This window comes from Ovis aries, chromosome 23, assembly GCF_016772045.2.
Source record: "Ovis aries strain OAR_USU_Benz2616 breed Rambouillet chromosome 23, ARS-UI_Ramb_v3.0, whole genome shotgun sequence".
Classification (NCBI taxonomy): Eukaryota; Metazoa; Chordata; class Mammalia; order Artiodactyla; family Bovidae; genus Ovis; species Ovis aries.
The window spans coordinates 35,233,692-35,257,530 of NC_056076.1; the positions used below are offsets into that span (position 1 = coordinate 35,233,692).

The following is a 23,839-nucleotide window of genomic DNA, read 5'->3' on the forward strand; positions in this document are numbered from 1 at the left end:
AGTACTGTGTAGTGTTTTCTTCTTTTTGTAAGCTTGGTGCTATGTTGAGTATGCTAAGAAAAGTTGAGATGTATCTCCTTGTATATTTTGGAGGCAGTGTTCTAGTAACAAATGACCACCAATGTAAAAGTTGCAAAAACCGGTATTTGGTGATATATACAATTCACTTATTAAACTTTATAATCATATATACACATCATTATTGCCTCTTACAGCTATCAGATTCTTTGGCTCCATATAAAATATTTTTGTTTAAGGCATTACTGTTTAATGCCTGTTAACACACCCTTGCTCTGTTAAACATATTCACTGATGAGAGAGATACTATGTGATTATTGGACTAAGAAATCAAACATGGTTCTTGCAAGTTCTCAAAGAGTCTATAATTCAAAATTAAAAACAAGCATATAGTTACAGTTATTTTATGCTCTTTTCTCATTTTATGTATTCTTTTAAATTGATATTTGTTGCTCTAGTATCTGACTTTCCCATTATACTGCAACTACTTGGGGCAAAACATTGTATTTACAACCAGAGTTGAATTTAAACAAAAATGAATACATTGAGCTTTTTTGTGTCTTACTCAATTATACAGTAAACAGGTTTGAAGAGATATTATGTCTTGTCAAACACATTCCAAAAAAGGCACAAAATTTATGATGCATTCAAAACAAAAGTGTTCTATTTCATTTTTAGTCATTCTCCTTGCTGAAAATCTTTAGAAAATGCAAACAAATTAAAAGACAAAATTTTGAGCCTCCTTTAATAGTTCTGTACATTTAAACCTGGGTGACTCTCCTTGGGCAGTTTCTGAAGCCAAAATTATTTTAAGTACTGAAATAAAAACCTAGCCCTAGTTACTTTATTCTAAGATTAACTGTTTTTAACCAATATACTTAGGGGTATGTAATATGTCCTGAATTGCGATAGAAATGCTTATTGTTCTATGTGAACTAATTTCATAATGATTATATAAAAGCTGTCATAATTAAAAGATAAGGGATAATGCTATCTTTTCCTTTCTGACAGGGAGTTACATGTTACTACTGGAAATTTTTACTTTCTTCCTCGGAATACCAGAAATTCTTCTGTAAAATAAACACATCTCATCAAGACCCTCTGGAACTAGTATAATTACCAGAGGCAATTGCTGTGTCAGATCAAAGAAACGAAACAATAACAGGCAACGTGTGACCTCTACCATGTCGCCAGAGACCAATTTTTCAACAGGCAGAAGAGTCAATAATCCAGAACAGAAAACATTAAATAACCAGAAATGCTTCCAAAGTGTGGCTTAGCACATCCATCAAGGCTGCCACATTCAGAGTTCTGAGTCTCTGTGGTTTCTGAGGACAAACTTCTGGGGATTTATCATAACAGTCATTAAAATCTGCATAAAGCACCAGAGGCAAAAACCAATTTCCCAAATGCAGAGTTGAATTTCAAAAGATATTACAATAATTTTCCAAAGGTCATAGGATGCTTTAACCAGTAGAGTGAGAAGAACACAGATGATTCAATAATTTCCATATAACATTCACCTTATTTTTCTTTATTTACCTGCCCCCATTCTGTTTGGAAAGCAGGCAAAGAACGTTAACCAGATAAATAGAATTAGTAAGAACACCTTAAAGACTTCTGCAGGTTTTTTGTTTTGTTTTGGTAATACTGGGTCACTAAATCCAAAAACAGGGCTTTGGTCTCCTTTGTAATGTATGTAGTTGACTGATAAGAATCATAAGGGTACAAAGAGGGGTAAAGAAATTCTCATTCATGTAATGATAGAAATACACTTAAAATGCACTTTTAAAAAGCACCACGAATAAAACCGTGCCTTAGTAAAGCAAAATCTGATTGATTTTCTTAGCCGCCACTGCAATGTCTTCTTTCAAAATCAGATGTGAATGAGGGACTGAACACACACGTATCTGAATTGTTTAACTTGCAAACACTCATTCTACTGGTGATTTAGAGACTAATAAAAGAAGGGCTTAGCATAAAGGAAAAAGCACTGGCTATGCAAAGCCACTGTGAACAACATTCAGTTCTTGTATAGACGCATTACTCTTGCTTCCTTCATCTTTCCACTGTCATTTGCCCCATCTTTCCATCTTCTTATCTTATTAACATAGTTAATTCTATTTGTCAGTTTTGCCACAATTTCAGCTACTTAAAACAGCTGTGGGTTTTCTCTAGGCAATTATCAGTCACTACACTTAGGTTTCTAAATTAGTTGTTGAAAGGCACTTTAACCTTGGGAAAATAGACACAGAGCACGCTGCCTCATTAAGCCTTACGTTTATGTGTGTGTGGCTTTAAAACGAAAACTTATTTTAAAGCATTAAAAAATCACACACACAAGTAATTCAAACTTATTGTAAAGTTATCAATGACCAAGAAAATGCTTAACAAAGCCTATTCTGTACTATCCATCACTTTATCTTTTCCCCTTTACAATATAGATGGCAATACACACACTCTATGTCTATGTACATGTATAGAGTATATAAACTGGGACATCAAAATATTGCCAAATTCCTCTTTTACTACCTGTCTGCCAGGTGGCAACACCTGTGGAAAGTCTCCACAATCATGTAAGTGGTATCTTGAGGCCATGGCAAAGAAAGTTCTTCCCACATGCAGATTTCCACCCCACCACTCCACTCCCGCCTCCTCTTTCTCCATTTCCCTCCAAAGAGAAAATTCTGTATTTCTATTTGCGTTTCTTCTTCTCCCCTCTTGACTCTTACTACCACCACAAAATGTGGTTTTCTCCTTACTACCACAAAATGTACCAGAAGCACAGTCAGGGAGAAACCCCATGCTTAAGGTTATTCATTGGCTGATATCCATTTCTATGAAATACAACTAAATTCAAAACAAAAAAAATTCTGTAATCCAAAAATAAATGATACTTCATGAGCCGTTTATTCCTTTTATGTTAAAATAAACTCAAAGAACTTTCCAGAGTTAACTTTTGGTGTTTTTAAAGGTTTATACTATTCTGCTTTGGGGTCAGTCAAAAGCTTGTTAGAATGATTTTAAAATTAATGTAAACTAATTGCTTACCCACCTCTCCCCGCCCCCAACTCCTGCCACTTTCTGCTCCAAGGAAAAGGTGATATTTCAACAGCGTAAAATTCTTCACTGAGAGACAAACATTAAAATGATAAACATTTTGGAAAGCAAAGTACACTTCAAACCCTAACTGTTCTTTCAGACCTATATTGACTCATAGCCGTTGCCAACATTTGGTAAGGATTATCCTTCCATTAGGCAAAAGCAAGCATTCCTTAGATAAATCAGGAGTTTTTGCCATGAGACTCATAAAACCTTTTCACAACACAAGATTTTCAAGAGAATCCTTGAAGGTTTTAGGAGCCTGCTCCTTTTACTCAGTAACAAAATACACCCCATGGTGTCTCACTGACCCCACTCAGCTGTCCTTTGACCTCTTCAATTGTTGAAGCCTAACTCCAGGGCCCACAGAATTTGCCTCCCATATCAAAAAGGCGAATGAGGCTTCCTCCTAGCACCTGGTGTAACAAAACCCAACCGTGTCTCCCTCTCGCGATCTCCTCCGCTCCCTCTCGGGCCACTTTCCAGATGTCCCAGGCCCAAATGTTAAGCCAATACTAGGTTTCAGGATCTGCGTGGTCACCACGCAGGAACAACAGGAACCGAGCTGAAGTGGCAATGACCCCTCTTGTTCTTTTTGGCCTCAAAAGGATACGACGGGTCATAAAAGAGGAAAAGATCTTTGGCCTCTCTTGGAAATGTCAGGCTATTTAAGTACATTGTAACTTCCAAAAGGAGGGAGCCGGTCTTGGTTATGCCCTGACAGTCAACAGTTACCTAAGCAGTGTCCCTAAATTCTTAATTCTAAGAGGATTTTTTATTTTCTTTGACATAGAAGGGGAAAAGGACAGGATCACCTTTCTCCCCTTCCTTGCATTCAAAGGCTTCCAAAAATAGAAACAGAAAACTTTCATAAAACTTTCAAAACATACATCTCAGGGTATATGATTAAAAACTGTAAATACATGCAGTCACTAGAGGCTGTTTGGTCTTCTCTGCGGAGGCCAATAATCTGATGTCTCTCTTGTTAGACAAGTTGAAAGATAAAACCACAATCAACGAAGAACCAAGAGCTGAATTCTTATTGTCTTAATTTAGGTATGCAGGAAATATAACACAGAGGCTGTTGTAAGAAAAAAGAAAAACCTTAAGGCTGAGAAAGTGTTTTGTTTGGGGTTTTTTTGGTTTTTTTTTGGTGGCGAGGATGGGGGAGGGGAGAGGAAAGCAAAGAGGAGAGAAAATAGGAGAGGAGCTCATAGAAATATCTGCTTCATCAGTTTAAGTGCCAAAGACAGAGCTTTATTTAGATTCTAAAATGTTCCCCTCCCAAATTTGACCATGAAAGATTTGGATGAGGGGACATATTATAATTGTACAATACCTTGGTTTATTTATTAACATTTTTGAACCATGTTCATGATTTAGTTGGGCTGTCAACACTTCAAGGAGCCTGTTGCCTAGATTTTACTTGATTAAAGCTTTTTTGTACCTGCAAAAACAAAAAATAATATATACATAAAGACATGAACTAATTTCCAAATGCATTATATTCCACAATACAGTAACTTAAATATTTACAATTCTACAAATATTGCAACTAGAAAATTTATCGGTCTTATACAATTCCATATATATTATAAAGGGCAAATACAATATTCCTCTTTCCCCAAGTGATCACTCTTTACATACCTGGAAATAATTCCTTTTTAAGATTTCCCCCTACTAAATGTAATTGGAATAAATCTGTTAAGTCTGCATTTTGGACAGGTGTTACCATAATGCTTAAAGCCCACAGATTATTTTTATTTTTAGGAGAGAAATTGGTGAAAGATAATTTCCTTACTCAAAGGAGTTTGAGTTTTATAATTTCTGGTGCTACACCAAAATTTATCTTCTGAAAGAAGTATCAAAAATTTAAGACATAACCAATGTTGATTAAAATTATTTTTCAACTTTTTGAATTGAACAGTTTAATAATTTCCAACAAACAAAGCCTGAAAGAATAAAGGCAACTACTGTTTCCTATCCTTTTGATTAGTGTATTCCTAGCAGAAATTAAACTAAATAATTATAATTACATATAACTGGTTGAAAATTACAGTGAACATATTCTTCTGCTAAGTAGATTATAGTAAATATACAAGAAAATATAGTCAGAACCAGAAAATGAAATAAGAACTAATTTTCACTGATTTTTATACATAACTTAGAAGTGTTTCTATTTTGTTATTATGTCTAAAGAGAAAATAAAAGAGGATTTTTTAAAGAATATACTGGTTTCAATGCATATTTATGGCACTAAAATATGTAAAGTAATATCAATGTATATTTTCTTTAAAAAAAGCTTTCATTTTATTTTCCTTTTAGGACAACTTGAAAGAGAGAAAAGAACCATTTCAGATTTTGAAATAAAAATATCTTACCTCCCTTACAGTCAGAAGAATGTCTTCAGGCAAAAGCACAGTTAAAAATGCAAGACCTGGATGTTCAATCTCATGCATTTCACACCCACCCGTCCACCCACCCACAAGTAGACATCTTTTTGTGAGTCAAGAGTCTTGCTCCCTCCATCCAAACCTAAGATTACCCCATATGGTCAGCAAGGTCAAACTGCATTACTGCCAATGAAACTATATGACTCCACAAGGACCTTAATGATTAAAAAAAAAAAAAAAAAAAAAGGTCAGTAATCCAATTCCAGTGGCTTCAGAGTCTAAAATTGCTAATTTTTGGCCACGTGCTGCACACTTCACCTGCTAGTAATGACATTTTTGTATTTTCTTCTAATTACACTCAAAGCTAAGACCTTTGGCCCCGGGCCACAGACCCCTATTCAGGCTGCACACATTCTCTTAAACGACCTGATCCTTTGTTGTCACTCTTCCTCTTTCATCTATTATTTACACCCATAGAGAAGGAAGATACTCCACCATTTGTATAGCTTAAAGCTTCTAATCATCTTAATTTCTTTGCCTTTCAACCTATGGTTTTTTCATAGACGAATGCCAAAAAGTTTGACAAAATCATTTTTTTTTAACCACATACTTTCCCCTCCTTCCCTTTTCTTACTCTTTGCCAACCTCCTTCCTGTCCCTTCTCTACCACAGAAGGTACTCTTGATCAGCCGGCATTCACAAATTTTGACTTTCACCAACAAAACGAATTTCAAATATAATGCAAAATCTCCATCTTGCTCTCACAGAGTGATAACAATTATATTTTTCTCCTCAAAGAGCTGATTAAAGTGGAAGTTTACTTAAAATAACTTACTATCTGCTTCAGCCTCCCTAAGGCATGAGCACAGAATTTTCAGAATTCCCCTGCAAAAATGTCAAAGAAGCTTCAAGAAACAGTTAGGATGTTAGTTATATAGCTGAAACTTTTCAAACATTTTATATCTGCAGATGCTCAAATGCTTACAAGAAAGAAAAAAAAAAGAGGAAGGAGAGCATAACAAAAAATACATACAAAGAAAATTTTACCAATAAAAGAATTTGTAAATTACTACCACATCCAAATAGCAAAGTCCTTACATAAAACATTCTATATCATTGTAATTTCCCAACATTTTCCCCACACTTAAAAATATATATATCCAACACATTTTGAAAATCCAAAGCAACAGGACTGTTTACCATGTCGAAGATGTCCCCTTCAGATCACAGCAGCCACCCCGAGACTCTGATTTCCAAGATGTTTATAAAAGGACACACGATCCATCTTTGCTCTCTCTTCCTCTATTGCTCAGCTTACTCTTGATTTCTAGCAGTATTTCCTTGTTGTCTGTCCTCTCTGCAGACCCTGAAACCCCTTGTCTTTTCTTATTTTCACCATTTGCCTCAACCAGCAGTTCACTGGAGACCCATCCATCTTGTAATGCCTAAAGTGACAGATGCTCCCAGGAATGACCACACTGCTGAGTGAACAAAAGATAACATCACCTCTAGGAACTCCAGATAGAAATACAACTGCAACCTTAAGACAGGGTCTGACTTGACAGACACTGGACCATAAACCTCTTCTAAGCGAGAAAGAAAACAATTGCCACACACACAAAAAAATCTGACACAATCAAAGGCAGAAAAGAGTGATTATTTGTGGATTGCCTTTTCACTCTGCAGCTCACTTTTCCCCCCCTCAACGCTTTTATATTGGGGCAATTCACTTGCCAAGAGGCAAGAGAAGTTCTTGTAGGGGAAAAGCCTTTCCCAGTATCTTCTTTCATTCAACAATATTCAAAGTGAAATTCATTCACAAGTGTGTTTCAGTAAATCTAAGCCTTATGATACAGCATCCTTAAGCCTGACCCACCTCATCTGCATAAAGCAATGTCTAGATTCCAAAATGCTGGCTCAGTGCTACTGCTGTGAAAGGATACACATACTTTGCAAATTAAAAACACATTAGAAATTAAAAAGCAGTGTGACACAATGTCAACAATATGTGTAGCTCATAAAAGAAAGCTCACCATTCATTCATCAGACAACCTCCAACTTGGGTTAAAGAGACTATTAACAAGAGGATTCTGGGAAAGACTACAGCTCTCTTTTTCAACAAAGAAAAGGTCATATTAACATCTCCCAGCAACGAACTAATGATATGGATGCTGTAGATGCAGGGGACTCTGCTTGATACCATCTAGGTTTGGGGAGGGCGGGCAGGCTGCTTTTCATTTTTAAAAGCATTTAAAATCTTCATGCAGCAAAAGGCAAATTTAAATTCTAACATTTAAATTTAATTTTAAATTTCTAACATTAAATAAATACAATGAAGGAAAATTTTAGAACAGAAAAACAAAAACTGACTTGGAGAGCAATTAAGAACATTGTGATCAATGTCAATTATGAAGATTAACAACCCCTTTTTATAATAGATATCAAGCAACACAGAACTCTGCTGCAGCTAAATGCATTATCATTTTCAAGCAGGGTAGATGATACAAATACCTTTGTTAAATCTAAAATCAAGAGCCAAATGCTCGAGAAAAGTCTGTCAGCCTTATTTCTAAGAAGAAATGTCAGCATTTATAATGTCATTTCTTTAATACAAATATTTTAATTTTTTTTAAATTTGCACAAAAATCTTTTAAGTTACACTTCTTTCTCTTTGGAGAAACTAATGACTCATTCCTACTTTACTAGAAAAAATAAAATTTAAAAGATATTTTATCTCTTGCATGTAGAGTATTTGTGGGGTAAAAGAAAACTCCTTAAGTTGATAAATCAACATATCTTTTTCTTTAACATTATCTTATGTCTCTCTTATTTTCTCAAACACTTCAGTGTATCTGTACAAACAACACAAATATTTCACAATGTCAGAATTTTCTGATCCTTATTTTAATACTGGAAAAACATATGTATATAAAATAATTAAATGAACACATACAATTAGGTAGATCAATGGGAAAAAGATTAGGTAATTATAGACTGCTTATCAATATGAAAGGACTTGTTCTAATATGGATGATCTTTAACTAGACAGCTTTGTTTAACACACACTGACCCTAAGTTGTCCCTCTAGAACCCTGATCCAAAAACGTCACCTCATTCAACACTCTCAAATTTTGGCATTAATATCAAGAGAGAGACGTGACCTTGAAATGACAGTTCCATGGCAGAAAGTAAAAAAAGAAGACCCAATTAAAAGACCTACTTTAAGACATAATAGGATCAATACTGCACGCAAGAAAAGTACACCCCCGTGGAAAGTTCTTATTGCCTGATTGATCAAAAACAAAACAAAACTTTTCCTTTTTTCAGGGCCTTTTCCAGATCACAGTCAGTGCCAGAAATCCACACAGGAAAAAAATCCATCAAAATGAAACCCTAAAAGGGTTTACCCTTCACCATCCCATTTGCACTTCAAAACCCTGTAAGGCCTTCAGTTAAACCCCAGGGCTGAACCATTTCAATAATAAGAGAGGTGGCCAGCAGTGATTTATCTCCCATTTGGCCTCTGGACAGAGCTGTAACGTCTAGGAGGCTTCCCTTCCCTGACTCAACCCTCCCCCCTAAGTCTCAACCTTCACTTGTGCAGCTTTGGATCTTCAGTACCTTATAAACAACTCATATGCCCTTTCCAATCAGATGCAAGAACAGTGTGTAACCCTGGGTTTTCTTGGCAATGCTTTCACAAAACGGAATGCTGTTGTAATAATCAGAGCATTGAAAATACCAGGTTAAATTTCAGGTTCTCTTTGCTGTAATAAGTTGAAGAAGAAAGAAACTTCAACTTAAGCCTTTTTCTTCTCACACATGTTGATTGTTGTCAGAACTTCTTAAACTTTTCCCAATTTATACCTTGATATCCATTACATCTTGGGCTACATCAGCCAACTTCCTGTAGTGATGTTCATGTAAATTTAAATCCTTGCATTGTAAAATATCTTGGCAAATCCAAAAATGTGGAGATTTCACAGGTCACAGACTCCTGGGTCAGAAAGACCTTAAGAACAGATAGCAGACCACTATGACTCAACTGATTTATTCTACACTTGTTATCAAATTTGTACTATAACTGACAACACACACATACAATTTTCCTCTGGTAAAATAAATACCAAACAATGTCAACAGTTATTTAAGTTGAAATAAAGGTACCAGAAGTTATCAGATGGGAAACAGTGAAGTTACTCCTTAAACACTCCTTAAACATGGAGAACATTTTGTCACTGGGCATGAATTTCCTATTTCAAAATTATGTTCATATGCTTGCTAATACACAGAAGACGAAAAATATATACACTCTTTTCCCTACCTACTCATTGCTTTCTATTTTCATTTCAGTGACAGGGCTTTGTTCTTCTAATTGATTCTGATAAATTCCGACTGAATGCCACATTAACAACTTGCCCCAAATGAATCCACTATAGTGATTCTGATTTTATAATATGAAAACTTTCACGTTATTCATTATTTTATAAATTTAGAGACTCTACAGGCAAATATAAATGTATTTCATTTAAACCTAATATCAGTTAAGAGAAGTTTAAAAGAATAAAATTAATTATATGGCCCTGAAAGTTAAAAATACAAGAAATACAAAGTTTTGTTGATTCAAAGAAAAGTTATTCATGTTTCTTGAGCTATTTATCAGTAAAAATATCTAACTATCCTTATACCTCATTAGCAAATAGTTTTCATTTTTAGAGCTCCAAATACCACAAGTTCTAAAAGCAAAAAATAAACCAACTCTTACAGCAGATGACTTTATTGCACGCTACCAGGTCAGTGAATCTCAGATTTGTGTATGAGATCCTGCACATATAAATCAAGAAGAACAGATAACTGAAAAAACCAAAGGGACATGGCTTTTTATATCACTGAAACAAAGTTTGTCACTAATAACAATACTCAGAAAAACAAATTTCTTAACCTACCACATGACATTTAAAAAAAAAAAGCTTTCCTCAGAGAGTCAGCAAGAGTAATTGATCCACCACAGAGGAAATATTCAATCTTCATTAAATATTTATTCAGTGCAATAGGTTGTTAGGTCTATTTAGACCTCAAAGAAGAAATAGTTCCTGTCTGGTAGGAATCAGGTCTTGGGAGAATTGAATGGAGATGAGCTGACGTTCCTCAAGTAATGACACTATATTTCAAAACAATGATGCTAAAAATTGGAGGTGTGCTATGAAATGGTTGCTGCTACTTTGAAATCAGATACAATGAAAGTGATAGTTCAGGGAGTAGTAATTTTAACAAGGTATGACCAGCTAAGTAAGCAACTTGATTTCCTAGTAACCCAGGACAATACAATTTGGATGTTTAAGATCTGTGGTTCCCAACCCTTCCGCCATAGCCAAGTCGCCTGTCTTTTCTGGGCCTCTTTCCTTATCCATAAAATGAAAGGTAAAGGTAATCCATTTCCAGATTGAAGACACTATGATTACAGCGGGCAAAGGGAAAAGATCCCATTCACAACCGGAACAACATGAAGAACGCACAGGACTCATCTTAATGACAGATCTGTAACAACATCATTTTTTCAATTGCCAAAGGTGAGCTGGATGATATAAGTGAAAATTTACACACAGAGAAATATGCTGCGTTTCTTACAGAGAAAGCTAATGGTAAAAATACTTGTTTCTCAAACAGAATAATAACACAATTCCAATCAAAAGTACAGTAAAATTTGGGTGGAACATTGTGAAAACATTCATAAATTCATAAGGAAGATTATCAGAGAAAAGATGGGGAAAACATCTTTTTGAAAAATGTTACAAGGGGAGGTGAGTCAAAATAAATGTTAAATGAAGAAAGAGCTTTTGTTCATTGTCACTAAATCCAGTGAACATTTTTTTTTTTTGGTTCTTGTCTAACATGTCCTGAGTATATTTCTTGAAATTTCCTTTCCTTTTGCTGGGTTTCATCTCACAGCTCTCTGGTTTCCCTCCTTCCCTATGCAGCTCCTTAGTTCTCTTTGCACTCCCATAATACTCCACCCAGCAATGAAATGTGGTAGTTCTGCAGATTCTAGTACGTGGCAGCCATCCTCCAACAGGCCCCATAGTTCCCACCTCCTGTGTAATCCACTCCCACGTCGAATCAGGGCTGACTTACATGACCAGTAAAATACGGAACAAGTGACAATGTGTGATTTCCAAGGTCATAAAAGATATTGCAGTTTCTTATATATAAAATAGAAAACTAATAAGACTCTACAGTATAGCACAGGGAATTCTATTAAATACTCTGTAATGGCTTATATGGGAAAAGAATACTAAAAAAAAAAAGAGTGGATATACATATATACGTAACTGATTCACTTCGCTGTACACCTAAAACTAATACAACATTGTAAATCAATTATACTCCAATAAAAATTAAAAAAAAAAAAACTGGGAAATACTCCAAATCAACTAATCATTTGAATTCTGGAATTGTTGATTCCCTCTACCATGTTTCACATGGAGTTTACAAAAAAAAAGATACTGCAGTTTCTTCCCTGACCTCTTGGATCGCTTGCTCTAAGAGAGGGCAACCACTGTGTTGTACAGACACCCAAGCCGCTCTGTAGAGAGGCCCTCATGGGTAGGAGCTGAGGCCTTCTGCCAATAGACAGGATCAACGTCCCTAGCTGCTCTCCTTGCCTCCTCTCTGGCACTCTTTAATCACTACTCTGCATCAAGTGAAATACAATCACCAACTCTTTGCTAAAGACAGTCGAAGTTTTATACTGTTGAGGATAAAACTCAATATTGCAAATATCCCTGCCTACCTCTCCAGTGTTATTTTGCAATGTTCTCTTCCTAAACGCTGGGCTCCAGAAACACTGACCAACTTAGACACTTCTGTTCCTCTGCTGTGAAACCACTCATCCTTTCACTTCTGCCTAGTGAAATTCCCTCATCCTTCTAGATCCCCTCTGAAGCACTGCTTCCCTAATTCCCTCAGCCCTTTGCTGAAACCTCCCAAAGAACCTTTTTCATCTCCTTCTCAACATTTAATTCACTTTTGAGCTATGTAATCTGTATGATCAATTGTTTCAATGCTTGTCTTTCTTCCTAAATTTTAAACTACATTGAAAGTACGGGCAATATTTTTTGGGTTTTGCCTGTTATTGAAATCACAGCACCTATTGTGGTGCCCTCTGGCACTCAAAAATTCTGCCTGAATAATTTAATAATTTAAAATATAGGACTGGCACAAGAATGAGAAGCTCATTGGTGACAGTCCAAAAAATTTTAATATCTGTAAGCATTATTGTATGATAATTGAGGCATTCTAAAACAATGAATTGTTTTATATATTTACACATGGACATCAACCAGATGGTCAATACCAAAATCACACTGATTATATTCTTTGCAGCCAAAGATGGAAAAGCTCTATAAAGTCAGCAAAAACAAGACCAGGAGCTTACTGTGGCTCCTTATTGCAAAATTCAGACTTAAATTGAAGAAAGTAGGAAAACCACTAGACCATTCAGGTATGACCTAAATCAAATCCCTTATGATTATACAGTGGAAGTGACAAATAGATTCAAGGGATTAGCTCTGATAGAGTAAAGAACTATGGACAGGGGTTCGTGACATTGTACAGGAGGCAGGGATCAAGACCATCCCCAAGAAAAAGAAATGCAGGCAAAATGCTTGTCTGAGGAGGCCTTACAAATAGCTGAGAAAAGAAGAAAATTGAAACGCAAAGGAGAAAAGGAAAGACATACCCATTTGAATACAGAGTTCCAAAGAATAGCAAGGAGAGATAAGAAAGCCTTCCTCAGTGATCAGTGCAAAGAAATAGAGGAAAACAACAGAATGGGAAACACTAGAGATCTCCTCAAGAAAATTAGAGATACCAAGGGAACATTTCATGCAAAGATGGGCACAATAAATATGGACAGAAATGGTATGGACCTAACGGAAGCAGAAGATATTAAGAAGAGGTAACAGGAATACACAGAAGAACCATACAAAAGAGATGTTCACAACCCAGATAATCACAATGGTGTGATCACTCACCTAGAGCCAGATATCCTGAAGTGCGAAGTGAAGTGGGCCTTAGGAACACTTCACTACAAACAAGCTAGTAGGTGACAGAATTCCAGGTGAGCTATTTCAAATCCTGAAAGATGATGCTGTGAAAGTGCTGCACTCAACATGCCAGCAAATTTGGAAAACTCAGTAGTGGTCACAGGACTGGGAAAGGTCAGTTTTCATTCCAATCCCAAAGAAAGGCAATGCCAAAGAATGCTCAAAGTACCACACAATTGCACTCATTTCACATGCTAGCAAATTGATGCTCAAAATTCTCCAAGCCAGGCTTCAACAGTACATGAACTGTGAACTTCCAGATGTTAAATCTGGATTTAGAAAAGGCAGAGGAACCAGAGATCAAATTGACAACACCCACTGGATCATTGAAAAAGCAAGAGAGTTTCAGAAAAACGTCTACTTCTGATTTATTGACAATGCCAAAGCCTTTGACTGTGTGAATCACAACAAACTGTGGAAAATTCTGAAAGAGATGGGAATACCAGACCACCTGACCTCCCTCTTGAGAAATCCATATGCAGGTCAAGAAGCAACAGTTCGAACTGGACATGGAACAACAGACTGGTTCCAAATTGGGAAAGGAGTACATCAAGGCTGTATATTGTCACCCTGCTTATTTAACTTATATGCAGAGTACATCATGTGAAATGCCAAGCTGGATGAAACACAAGCTGGAATGAACACTGCCGGGAGAAATATCAATAACCTCAGATATGCAGATGACACCACCCTTATGGCGGAAAGTGAAGAAGAACTGAAAAGCCTCTTGGTGAAAGTGAAAGAGAATGAAAAAGTTGGCTTAAAGCTCAACATTCAGAAAACTAAGATCATGGCATCTGGTGTCATCACTTCATGGCAAATAGATGGGAAACAGTAGAAACAGAGTCAGACTTTATTTGGGGGGCTCCAAAATCACTGCAGATGGTGACTGTAGCCATGAAATTAAAAGACACTTACTCCTTGGAAAAAAGCTATGACCAACCTAGACAGCATATTAAAAAGCAGAGACATTACTTTGTCAACAAGGGTCCATCTAGTCAAAGCTATGGTTTTTCCAGTAGTCATGTATGGATGTGAGAGTTGGACTATAAAGTTCAGCGCCAAAGAACTGATGCTTTTGAACTATGGTGCTGGAGAAAACTCTTGAGAGTCCCTTAGACTGCAAAGAGTTCCAACCAGTCTATCCTAAAGGAAATCAGTCCTGGATGTTCATTGGAAGGACTGATGCTGAAGCTGAAACTCCAATACTTTGGCCACCTGATGTGAAGAGCTGACTCATTTGAAAAGAACCGGATGCTGGGAAAGAAAGACAGCAGGAGAAGAAGGGGATGACAGGGTGGGATGGCTGGATGGCATCACTGACTCAATGGACATGAGTTTGAGCGAACTCCGGGAGTTGGTTGTAGACAGGGAGGCCTGGCGTGCTGCAGTCCATGGGATCGCAAAGAGTCAGACACGACTGAGACACTGACCTAAACTGAACTGAAAACAATAAAGGGAAGGAGCAACTGTTCATTTAATTACTTAAAGTAATTAATTGTTCATTTAATTACTGAAGTAAGGATCAACAATACAAAAAGTAACATCTAACAAACAACTTAGACACTAAAAATAAATGCCAGAGAGACAAAACATTAAATTTAAATATCTATACCTAAATAGATTTCTATGCCCACCCACATCAGACCATATAAAAACTGTAGAAACATAATTAAATATTTTTTACACCGATATTTATCATGTACCAAGATTTATTATGGTGTCATAGTGAGAATTTAGCTTTCTAAGCCTGGAAATCACAAAGGATAAGACTGAAAAATTTGACTAATAAACATATACAACTTCCATATATTAATATTTAACAGCTAAAACAAAAAGAAAAACTTTTCCAGCTAGTGAAAAGAGTTAAAGTCTACTATATACATAAAGGAACTAAAAGAGGTAAACTAAAGATAGTGAAGGGCAGGGAAGCCTGGTATGCTGCAGTTCATGGGATTGCAAAAAGTCGGACACGACTTAGAGACCGAACAACAACAGTGTACATGATAAAGTAAAACATTAATACCTCCACTCCTGAGCACAATCTAATATTCCATCCATAGCGAACTGCAGCCTGCCAGGCTTCTCTGTTCATGGGGATTCTCCAGGCAAGAATACTAAAGTGGGTTGCCATGCCTCCCTCCAGGGGATCTTCCCAACCTAGGGATCAAACCCAGGTTTCCTGCAATGCAGGCAGATTTTTTTTTTATCATCTGAGCCACCAGGGAAGCCCAAGAATACTGGAGTGGGTTGCCATTCCCTTCTCCAGGGGACCTTCCTGACCCAGAGATCAAACCCAGGTCTCCTGCATTGCAGGCAGATACTTTACCACTGAACCACTGGGGAAGAAAAGAGTAACTAGAAGGAGATGCTTGCAGGATGAGACTCTTCCCTCATCCTGAAAAGGATGAGGTGATGGATGATACAGAAGAGAGGAGATGGCCAGTGGACTCAGGTACTAGAAGGTGTAAAGAACGGAGAGAGGAAAAGGATGGAAGCAGCCCTTACGTGGCAGAACCACAAGGCAGGAGCCGGTGTCCTTGCTAACAGCAGTGCTGCTTTATCAGCCTTAGACAATGACTTCTGAACTCTTTTTACACGGGAAAGAAATAAACTACTAACTTGCTATTTAGAGTTTTCCTGTCAATGTAATCCAAACTGACATAGGAAAGGAGAGTGTTGAAAAAATAAGCAAGCATCCCTCAAAAGCATGAAACAGCATAGCATACACAGAAGACAAGGGGGCTTCCCTGCTGCTTCAGTGGTACAGAATCTGCCTGCCCATGCAAGAGACAGAGGAGATGACCTGAAGATCCCCTGAAGAAAGAAATGGCTACCCACTCCAGTATTCTTGCCTGGGAAATCCCATGGACAGAGGAGCCTGATGGGCTACAGTCCATGGGGTCACAAAGGGTCAGACACGACTGTGCGACTGAGTACACATACGCACACACAACCTAGTCTTAGAAAGTCTAATAATTTGCTCAAGCTCACATGGCTAGTTGAAAACTGGTCATGTCAGGAATCAGACATAGATTCATCTTACTTCAGTGTCACGTTTTTGCTTGGCTAGGTTCTCTCTCATACAATGGCATGAAATGTATGAAATAGTATGACAGGCAGTACAATGGCTTGGATTATTGCAACCTCTTAACTAGACATTCCTTCAGCATTTGGGAATGTTCTGGCCCAAAGCAGTTTTTCAAAAATGCAAATTGGGGAGGATGGTGGTGTCTTCTCTGACTAAGGGCACTTTGGAAGAAGATGAGGTTTTGAATGGAAGATGGAGGATGATGCTTTCAAGTCTTAGATATACTGATTTTGAGATGGCTATGAAATATCCAAATGGAGATATCGAGCAGTAATTTGATAAGATGCTTCTGAAGTTTAGGGGGAAGCAGGTTGGAGATAAAGCTCTTGGCATCAATTGTTCTTAGAGGTCAGCTAAAGTCAAGGCAATTACTGAGACTTTTCGGGGACTCCCAAGAGTGAGAAGAGCAGCCTGTTGAGAAAACGGTTGTGGGTACAGACTTGAAAAGAAAGGAGTATTTTGAAATAATTACTTAAGAAGAAGGAGACCAACTCAGTCAAGGACAGTCAAAGATATCACTAAGTTGTACTTATGGTTAGGGATAATGAATTTATAGTGATATCAGTCTGAGTGGTGGGAGGGTTTTCTACTGTATAAATCACTAACTCAATAGTAGGAAAACTTGCTAATATTTCATTATTTTTCCGGTTCCTTTCTTCTCTCCCAATGTGAGTTGCCTGAATTGACCTGGGCACTTAACCTATTATTTCAATCCATCTCCCCTTCAGACTCTAAAATCTTCAAAAAGTCTGTTGAGACTCTGAAAATCTTTTTACAAAAAACATTTTTATTCCCAGCAACTCGCACGGCAATATCTGTATACTTTGTATACTTGTTTTTTTTTTTCCCACTGTGTGATTTTGTTGATTTTTTTTTATATTTTATTTTATTTTTTTAATAGTTTTTTATTTTTTAAATTTTAAAATCTTTAATTCTTACATGCGTTCCCAAACATGAACCCCCCTCCCACCGCCCTCCCCATAACATCTCTCTGGGTCATCCCCATGCACCAGCCCCAAGCATGCTGTATCCTGTGTCAGACATAGACTGGCAATTCGATTCTTACATGATAGTATACATGTTAGAATGCCATTCTCCCAAATCATCCCACCCTCTCCCTCTCCCTCTGAGTCCAAAAGTCCATTATACACATCTGTGTCTTTTTTCCTGTCTTGCATACAGGGTCGTCATTGCCCTCTTCCTAAATTCCATATATATGTGTTAGTATACTGTATTGGTATTTTTCTTTCTGGCTTACTTCACTCTGTATAATCGGCTCCAGTTTCATCCATCTCATCAGAACTGATTCAAATGAATTCTTTTTAATGGCTGAGTAATACTCCATTGTGTATATGTACCACAGCTTTCTTATCCATTCATCTGCTGATGGACATCTAGGTTGTTTCCATGTCCTGGCTATTATAAACAGTGCTGCGATGAACATTGGGGTACATGTGTCTCTTTCCATTCTGGTTTCCTCGGTGTGTATGCCCAGCAGTGGGATTGCTGGGTCATACGGTAGTTCTATTTGCAATTTTTTAAGGAATCTCCACACTGTTCTCCATAGTGGCTGTACTAGTTTGCATTCCCACCAACAGTGTAGGAGGGTTCCCTTTTCTCCACACCCTCTCCAGCATTTATTGCTTGCAGATTTTTGGATCGCAGACATTCTGACTGGTGTGAAGTGGTACCTCATTGTGGTTTTGATTTGCATTTCTCTAATAATGAGTGATGTTGAGCATCTTTTCATGTGTTTGTTAGCCATCCATATGTCTTCTTTGGAGAAATGTCTATTTAGTTCTTTGGCCCATTTTTTGATTGGGTCGTTTATTTTTCTGGAATTGAGCTGCATAAGTTGCTTGTCTATTTTTGAGATTAGTTGTTTGTCAGTTGCTTCATTTGCTATTATTTTCTCCCATTCAGAAGGCTGTCTTTTCACCTTGCTTATATTTTCCTTTGTTGTGCAGAAGCTTTTAATTTTAATTAGATCCCATTTGTTTATTTTTGCTTTTATTTCCAGAATTCTGGGAGGTGGATCATAGAGGATCCTGCTGTGATTTATGTCGGAGAGTGTTTTGCCTATGTTCTCCTCTAGGAGTTTTATAGTTTCTGGTCTTACATTTAGATCTTTAATCCATTTTGAGTTTATTTTTCTGTGCGGTGTTAGAAAGTGATCTAGTTTCATTCTTTTACAAGTGGTTGACCAGTTTTCCCAGCACCACTTGTTAAAGAGATTGTCTTTACTCCATTGTATATTCTTGCCTCCTTTGTCAAAGATAAGGTGTCCATATGTGTGTGCATTTATCTCTGGGCTTTCTATTTTGTTCCATTGATCTATATGTCTGTCTTTGTGCCAGTACCATACTGTCTTGATGACTGTGGCTTTGTAGTAGAGCCTGAAGTCAGGCAAGTTGATTCCTCCAGTTCCATTCTTCTTTCACAAGATTGCTTTGGCTATTCGAGGTTTTTGTATTTCCATACAAATCTTGAAATTATTTGTTCTAGTTCTGTGAAAAATGTGGCTGGTAGCTTGATAGGGATTGCATTGAATTTGTAAATTGCTTTGGGTAGTGTACTCATTTTCACTATATTGATTCTTCCGATCCATGAACATGGTATATTTCTCCATCTATTAGTGTCCTCTTTGATTTCTTTCATCAGTGTTTTATAGTTTTCTATATATAGGTCTTTAGTTTCTTTAGGTAGATATATTCCTAAGTATTTTATTCTTTTCGTTGCAATGGTGAATGGAATTGTTTCCTTAATTTCTTTTCTATTTTCTCATTATTCATGTATAGGAATGCAAGGGATTTCTGTGTGTTGATTTTATATCCTGCAACTTTACTATATTTGTTTTATCTTCTGGTTAGGCTGTCTGTAAGGGCAGGAACTGTTTCACAGTTGCTGTTGTTCAGTCACTAAGTCCTGTCTAACTCTTTGCAACCTCATGGACTGCAGCACATCAGGCTTCCCTGTCCCTCACCATTTCCTGGAGCCTGCTCAAACTCATGTCCATTGAGTCAGTTATGTCATCCAACCATCTCATCTTCTGTCATCCCCTTCTCCTGCCTTCAATCTTTCCCAGCATCAGGGTCTTTTCTAATGAGTCAGCTCTTCACATGAGATGGCCAAAGTATCAGAGCTTCGGCATCAGTCCTTCCAATGAATATTCAGGATTGATTTCCTTTTGGATTGACTGGTTTGATGTCCTTGCTGTCCAAGTCTTCTCCAAGTTGGTGATATTGTCTAGCCATCTCATCCTCTGCTGCCCCATTCTCCTTTTGCATTCAGTGTTTCTCAGCATCAGGGTCTTTTCAAATGACTTGGCTCTTTCAATCAGGTGACCACCTGATTAGCACTTCAGCTTCAGCATCAATCCTTCCAATGAATATTCAGAGTTGATTTCCTTTAGGATTGACTGGTTTGCTCTCCTTGCTGTCCAAGAGACTCTTAAGCATCTTCACCAGCATCACAATTCTAAAGCACCAATTCTTCAGCGCTCAGCCTTCTGGTCCAACTCTTACATGACTAATGGAAAAACCATAGCTTTGAGTAGATGAACCTCTGTAGGCAAAGTGATGTCTCTGCTTTTTAATATGTTGTCGAGGTTTGTCATAGCTTTGCTTCCAAGGAGCAAGCATCTTTTAATTTCATGGCTGCAGTCACCATCCACAGTGACTTTAGAATCCAAGAAAATAAAATCTGCCACTACTTACACTTTTTCCCTTTCTATTTGCCATGAAGTGATGGGACCAGATGCCATGATCCTAGTTTTTTGAATGTTTTTTGAATGCTGAGTTTCAAGCCAATTTTTTCACTCTCCTCTTTCACCCTCAATTAGAGACTTTAGTTCCTCTTTGCTTTCTGCCATTAGAGTATTATCATCTGCATATCTGAGGTTGTTGATATATTTCTCCCAGCCATCTTGATTCCAGGTTGTGCTTCATCCAGCCCAGCATTTCACATGTAGAAGTTAAATAAACAGTGTGATAATATACAGCCTTGCTGTACTCCTTTTCCAACTTGAACCAGTCCGTTGTTCCATGTCTGGTTCTAACTGCTGCTTCTTGACCTGTATACAGGGTTTCTCAGGAGACAGGGAAGGTGGTCTGGCGTTCCCATCTCTTTAAGAATTTTCTACAGTTTGTGATCCACACAGTCAAAGCTTTTTGCATAGTCAATGAAGCAGATGTTTTTCTGGTATTCCCTTGCTTTCTCCATGATCCAATGAATGTTGTCAAATTGATCTTTGGTAATTCTGCCCTTTCTAAACCCAGCTTGTACATCTGGAAGTTCTTGGTACACATATTGCTGTAGCCTAGCTTAAAGGCTTTTGAGCATAACCTTGCTAGTATGTGAAATGAACAAAATTGTACAGCAGTTTGAACATTCTTGGGCATTGCCCTTCTTTGAGACCGGAATGAAACTGATCTTTTCCAATCCTGTGGCCACTGCTGAGTTTTCCAAATTCGCTGGCATATTGAGTGTAGCACTTTAACAGCATCATCCTTAGGATTTTAAATGGCTCAGCTGGAATCCCATCACCTCCACTAGCTTTGTTTCTAATAATGTTTCCTAAGGCCCACTTGACTTCACACTCCAGGATGTCCAGCTCTAGGTGTGTGACCCCACCATCATGCGTCCTCATGCACAGTATGTTCTTATTAAATATTTGTGAGATTGGATTGACTCTAACCTGTAAAACTCAGTGTAGAAACTAACCAACTATCGAATACTATCAAGCAGTGATTTTTAAGATTCCAGACTTGGAATAAACAGTCTCCTCTCAACCTTTTATTCTGTTTTTCATCAAGAGGTGATTAGGACATCTCCACCCTAGTATGTGCCAGGTTGTGTTTGGAGTTTGGGTGGGCCCTGAGGGTCACTCTTTAGGTTCTGTGACCATGGATGAGTCACCAAGCATTTCTCTGTTTCCTGAATCCTTGAGTGAAACTCAAGTGATTGGACCTGATGATAGCTGGTGTCCCTTCTCATTCTAAACTCCAGAGATCCCATAACCCCCTGGAAGACCTTTAAACCACACCTGGGAACCACCACCTTATAAACAGCAATTAACACATGACCTCCAGGGCTTCTATGGTGGTCCAGTGGTTAATGCAGGGGACAGGGGTTTGACTCAAGGTCCAGGGGAATCCCAAATGCCACAACAGAGTTCATATGCTGCAACTATTGGAGCCTGTGCTCTACAACAAGAGAAGCCACAGCAATGAGAAACCCAAACACAGCAGTGAGAAGCAGCCTCTGGTTGCAGCAACTAGACCAAGTCCGTGCACAGCAACAAAGACTCAGCACAGCCAAAATAAGAATAAGAAATTTTTTTAAATGGGCTCCATGTTTCAGTACTAGAAAATGGGCGAATGAAACCCTCTCCCTATAAAACTGGGTTATAATCTACAAAGCACATTACTTTTAAAATTAAGACCCTGATGCATGCGGGCATGCTAAGTCACTTCAGTCACGTCTGACTCTCTGCAACCCTTTGGACTGTAGCCTGCCAGGCTCTTCTGTCCATGGGATTCTCTAGGCAAGAATATTGGACTGCATTGCCATGCCCTCCTCCAGGGGATCATCCAGACCCAGGGATCGACCCTGCATCTCTTACATCTCCTGTATTGGCAGGAAGGTTCTTTACCACTAGCACCACCTGGGAAGCTCAAAGACACTGATGCTTTATATTTGATTATTGCTTTGATCGCTGGTAAAAACATTTTTCAATGTAGGTTTACCCAAAAACCAAATGAAAGGGCACTTCAGTAGTAAAAAAGAGAAAAAAGCTAGAAGAATATGAGACATCATATTGGATCTCATGTGTGCTTTGGTTAACACTTTCATTTTTTTTTAATTTTCAGATGAGAAATGAAAGGGTGTAAGTGACTCAAGACTGCAGAAGTAGTAAATGGCAAGGCTGGTACTAAAATGCAAGGCTCCCTGTCATATACTCAAAAAAAAAAAAAAAAAAAAAAGAATTGGCCAAAATTCCTGAAAGACAAAAACAGATGAAGGTGAAATGCCAGTTGGTTGAGTTTAAACAGAGGCTCCACTTTGTTCTTTGCAGGTTCGAGAATAAACAATTCCAGTGATTAACATGAAGGGCTGCCAGATGAAACATTCTTACTCCTAAACAAAAATATTTGTAATTTTGCACCACAGTTAGTAGATCAATTGTAAAAATTCAAGTAAATGGAAAACAAGGAGAATTAGCAAACCCAGAATACAATTTTCCTTCACTCTTTCAGAAGACAGATTGAAAAAAACAAAAAAATAAAATCCCCGTACCTCCCTTCATTAGCAGCCAGGATGGTGAGTCCCATTGTAAATCCCACATATAAAGGCTCAGGGCTACCTGCAGAGCCTAGGAGTACCAATCACATTAGTGAAGACACCAGATGACCAAAGGGAGCCGTAAGGGTCTGGGAAGGCAAGTAAACAAAAGGCAGCATTCCAAACGAATGCCATTGCTAGAGCCTGCAGTGTAAAATGCCTGGGTTTAAGAGCCCTAAAGCAGATTAGTTTAAGGCAACAAAAGATTCAAGTGAGCTACAAATAACTCATTTTGACACATTAAGAAATTGTCTTCATTAGATCACCAGGTACTTAAGTGCAATTATTAAAAAAAATAATTCCACCTAAATTGTGTTTCAGGCACTGAGGCCTAGAAGAACAGGGTTCAAAAAAATGGTTCATGACCAAAATTCATGAACCAGACACACGGGCCTTTTCCCTTTGAGTCTTCCTGACATTTTAAAGGCCTATCATGACATTAAAATTTGTTGTACACATCATTTCGGTTTTACCACTCTATTTAAAGGTGCTACCAACCAGAAAAGCTCAAATCTCTCCATCTGTAAAGTGACTTTTCTTCCACACTGTTACCTCATTTACAAAGAAAATAAGCAACACTTTTGGGGTACGAATGGCGAAAAAGAAGAGAAAAGTTAGGCCCTGGTGCAGCTTTCTGAACATTTTCTATCACTTTACATGCTTGTTTCACTTTTGTTACAAAGTTTAAACTCAGATACAATTTAGATACTTAAATTTGAAAATGTTGAAGGGAGATTTATTTCCATGTGGGGAAGGCGGAGATTTGTTGCTATTTGTTTTTTATTGGG

At 37.7% G+C, this 23,839-nt stretch overlaps 1 protein-coding gene across 3 annotated transcripts in view; it reads right to left on the reverse strand.

Annotated features, from left to right (window-relative positions):
• GREB1L (GREB1 like retinoic acid receptor coactivator) overlaps positions 1-23,839 on the reverse strand; it is a 247,693-nt gene that overhangs the window by 116,547 nt on the left and 107,307 nt on the right. For 2 of the 3 annotated variants that reach the window (XM_027960953.3, XM_060405398.1), the window contains exon 2: positions 4,460-4,567. The gene's annotated coding sequence lies outside the window, so the exon portion shown is untranslated. Of the gene's footprint in view, positions 1-4,459; positions 4,568-6,713; positions 7,458-23,839 lie in introns of those variants that run through there. The other variant, XM_060405399.1, reaches the window with a different exon arrangement.